The sequence below is a fragment of the Bos taurus genome, chromosome 2 (assembly GCF_002263795.3).
Source record: "Bos taurus isolate L1 Dominette 01449 registration number 42190680 breed Hereford chromosome 2, ARS-UCD2.0, whole genome shotgun sequence".
Lineage (NCBI taxonomy): Eukaryota > Metazoa > Chordata > Mammalia > Artiodactyla > Bovidae > Bos > Bos taurus.
In genome coordinates this window covers 40,457,810-40,462,451 of record NC_037329.1, presented here as the reverse complement: position 1 = coordinate 40,462,451, position 4,642 = coordinate 40,457,810, and the positions used below count along the sequence as shown (strand labels likewise).

At 34.2% G+C, this 4,642-nt stretch overlaps 1 non-coding gene across 1 annotated transcript; it reads left to right on the top strand.

The window, feature by feature from the left end:
* The first annotated feature begins 4,301 nt into the window (after positions 1 to 4,301).
* Positions 4,302 to 4,408, top strand: LOC112443720 (U6 spliceosomal RNA). The gene has a single exon (XR_003032132.1). It is a non-coding gene; the product is annotated as a U6 spliceosomal RNA (small nuclear RNA).
* The last annotated feature ends 234 nt before the right edge of the window (positions 4,409 to 4,642 follow it).

Here is a 4,642-nt window from a genome sequence, read left to right as displayed (position 1 = left end):
TATAATTAAATTTTAATGACTCAGGCTGAGTGTTTGTGTTTTGGCAGCATGCTTAATAGTGTTAGCATTTAAATGGTTACAGCTAGACTTAGAAGGGAGCAAACCCATCGCAAGTTGTAGGTGAAGTTTCTGCAAAGAAGCTCTGATTTACTGGGATGCTGTGGGATTTAGTGGGACATCTAGCCACAGGTCATCCGGTTGTAGTAAATCATTGAAAAATAAATTAGAATAAAATTCTACATACTCAATTCCATAGTAGCCTAAGGGACAATGCTTTTCAGTTTTAACACTTTTTCAATGGAAGTAACAGTTTTACATGTTCTTGTATGCCAAAGGGTCTATTGGTAAATAAAATCAGTATGTGGTTCTGATCATAAAATCACCCTTTCTCCCAAAATGGCAGGAAAAATCCAAGCTATCCATTTTAATCAGTTCATTTTTTTAAAAAGAATTACTATGAACTTTGTAGTGGTATATTTCACAGGCTTCCGTTTTATAATTAAAATCTTTTTTTCCTCTCAAATCCTCTTTTCAGCAAGCAGCCTGTTGCCTGAAGTTTTAATCCTTCATTACTAGTTAAAACAAAATCACCAATTAGGCACATGAACACGTCTGTATTAATCTCATTAAGGTGATGGCACCAAATAAATTGGAACTATTTTTGTGCTTTTACTGTGTTCCTATGGCTTTATCAGGCCCTGTGGTCATATACAAAGACCTCGAATCTTAGTCATTTAGAGTCATTCGGTTGTGGACTGAATGTGGCATTACCATCTATGGCTGAAAATTGCTTTCAGCTTTTAAACTGCACTGACTAGTCTGTAGTTAATCTTAGATCATTCACTTGCAAAATTAAATGAGCCAGAACGATGGTCTTTTTTTTTTTTTATAAAATAATACATCACAAAACACTTATTTGCCCTGCCCAAAAGAGAGATCAAATTCATTTAAAATCCCATAAACCAGAGTTGTGAATTTTTAATTTTATTTAGTAGCAGAGAAATAGAGGGTAAGCTATCTTTCTACAGCACATCATTGCTATAAATTTACATATGGAACATAGTTTGATGCTTAACCAACCTTTAATCCACCTTTGATGTATACTTCTACTTCAACGTGGTCATGTGACACCCTTATTAATGCAAATGTAAAAAAGACTGTTTTGGATCTTTGATGTAATTAGCCATAAACCATGTTAAAAAAAAAGAGAGAGAGAGAGAGAGAGAGTGCCTACTTGAGTCACTGGAGTTGCATATAAAGTTCACAGTTATCACAGAAGAATAACCTTTAAGAAACTAAGTTTAAAATTTTTACTTCATTCTTATATTCTCTGCCCAGGTAACTACTGAAGATCATTTAACTATACCAGTGATAGTCAACTAAGCTTTGATAGCTAAATAATTCATTTTGTAGGGGTAAAATACTTCAATATTCTTAGGATTTTTATCCTGCTTCTTGCAAAAGTAAAATCATATTGAAAGAAAAATGCTAACTGAGGCAAGGGGAACTGCAATACTTCTTATTGTGATTAGCATATATTACAATCACTTCAAACACACTGTCTTTTAAATGAATGTGCATTTTCTTATAGTTGGTTCCCTCTCATACCCCACAATGCGGGTCAAATGTCTATGTTTTGTTCTTGGCAGCCACTAATTTTAGCGTCCAAAAAACCTTGAGCCACTGCAAATGAGGTGAAGATCACCTTGTAATGCCAGATGGAGGGAAAAAGTTTGGATATTTGAGGGGCTGACCCAGTGAGTACCCTGGTGGGTGACAGAATGCTAAGGTTAGATATTGGAAAATAAGGTTCATGCTACTCTGTCACTGGGCTGGTGCAGGCTGCCTGCTTGACAGAGAAGGTGGTATGTGGTCTGGACCTCAAGAAAAAGGAAGTCAGCCACCCAGATCAAAAATTACCCTGTCTTCCATCCAAAAAATGATTCTGACATCAGCTTAGCGAGACGGGAAGAAATGATTTTTTTTAAGTTAAGATTGTACTTTATTCTAGAATAGTCAAGGGAAATTCATGGATCGATTGCAATATTGTAGAAGGAATTTCCTGAATTAAAAATGCAATTGCCAAAACCACATTGGTGAAAGCTCTTCACGTTTACTATATGTTGCGAGTGTACATAATTCAAGTTGTACAAATCTAGGAGTTAATCACTATTTTTAAGAATACAGTATTATAAGAATAAGGACAGTAAAATAAAATGTATGTCTATTGACTGTTCTCTGTACTGTAAACAAAAGCAAAATTGACTAAAATTAAAAGAAGCCACTTATTGGTTACGTGATTATTTTGCCAGCTATGGACATATCTTTTGACCTAATTTGTAATAACTTAGGAAAACAGATTTTTGTGATGAAAACATCATACTTGTTTTTATTGAAACTGCCTGTCCTGTCCTAAAAACTTTTTTGAGACTCCTTGACCTGATTCTAAATATAACTACATTCCTTAAATCTTATTGTATTGGTACTTTAAAATAGATACTGGGTTTATATTTATCAATAAATTTTAATGATTTAAAGGACTTAAATCTACTCAAGATTTGTCCCTTTTCTGAAAATACACATGAAGCAAAAGATAAATATATATGTATTACCTATATATATGTATACTATCTAAATATCAAGTGACCATTCTAAACACTGCACAGTTTTAGTTTTTCCATCTCAAGAAAAATATATGCATATTGTTGTTTATTCTGTAAAATATTCCTTTTTTTTAATAGCCTGAACCAAATAATTTCTCATTTTTACAGGCTTCACTTCACTTTTCTCACAGTGAATAAATTGCAACTTATTTCCATGAAATTCACAGATGACACAGATCTTTATTTTGCATAAAGGCATAAAGAAGTGTCTAATATCTTCAATATTCATCTGCTAAGTGGACATTTGCATTGGGTTAGAACGGAAAAAGAGCCCCAACCCTCCCGCAGTGACAGCTGTACAAAGGGATGACATCTGACAGCTGTGACAGTGCTGAAGGGAAACTCAGATGACTCGCAGCATCCATGATCCAATTACAGCACACATCCCTCTGACAGACCCAGCAGCTTGACTCCAGCGTTTGGAAGGACAGTATTGATCTCTTGTCAGGAACCAGTTGCCTGCCTGCAATTGTGTGCTGCTGAACTTTGAAAAGCTATAGTACCCTCTTAAATGATAGGGGCAGTCAGGTTATAGTATTCAGGTACAAAGAGAGGTGCAAAGGGTATCTGCTAAATGCTCTAAACTTGAACAAATCATAACAATATGACAGTCCAATCATACTCAAGGAGCCCAGCTGATCTAGCTAGCTACTGTCTGTGCTAATGGAAAGACAGCTCTTTGTGTTTAGTGGGATGATCTTACTTGATGAAAAGGCCACTGCAATTAGTGCATGCTGGTTGGCTGTGCTGGGTGACAGCAGCATGGATGGTATAATGGCAGCTGCCAATAACCCTAACTTCAAGAAAACAGACAATTAGTCCTGTGATCCTAACACTGTTAGTCCCTGTACTCCAGACCTCTGCTCCACTCTTACTGTAAACCTCACAAGGGCAATGTGGTACAACCTCACCAAACAGAACAACTTGGTCAAGGGGTCAATTACTTTTCTCCTCTTGACTTCTGTTCCTGCTTTCCTTTGGAGAGAGAGGGAGCAAGAGAGGCTTATGCAAAATGTAACAAACAAATATTGCCTTTCAACTATAGTTTATAGAAGCTAATATATGAACATAAATGTTTTAAAATGCAAAAATTTTAAATATGTTTTTAAAATGTGGTAAAAAACAAGATGCTAAACTTTAAAAACAGAGCTTTCTAATGGCAAATGATCTCATGTTTTAAGACCGTGAGGACTGAAATTTAAGAAATTAGTATAAAAAAATACAAGGATATAAGGTATAGCATAGGGAATATTGCCAATATTTTATAATAACTTTATATGGATTATAATCTATAAAAATCTTAAATCACTCTGTTGTACATCTGAAACTAATATAATGTCAACTGCACTTCAATAAAAAGGAAATTACAAAAATACTAAAATAATTAAAAATTATCTCTAGTTCATCACTTTAGAATTGGATAAAGATAGATGAAATATTCTGAAGTCTCAGAGTATACACAAAATTTATAATACAGATTATTTTAGTGCTTTTCATCAAGTGCAACTCCAGAATAAGTAAAGCACTTATGCAGTAGTAATACAAGTTAAATTAAATACTAGAGCATGCATATACTTGCTCACATACACACACAAGTCATACCAGTATAGACAAATATAATTAGAAAAATTAAGTCTAGTGCTCAATTCAGCAGCACATATGATAAAATTGGACCTATACAAAGAAGATTAGCATGGCCCCTGTGCAAGAATGACCCCAAAATTTGGGAAGTATTTCATATTTTTAATGAATATTCATTTTATACCTCAAATTTAGACAGTTTCTAACTTTGGAAGGTTTTTTATTTTCTGTAATTTCTGTAATTTCGGAAGTATTATTAATTCAATTTAGGTAGGTACTAGAAATCAAAATGCATAGATATTTTCCATTCAAATTTCATTTAAAAAGCAGAGACATTACTTTGCCAACAAAGGTCCATCTAGTCAAAGCTATGGTTTTTCCAGTAGTCATGTATGGAT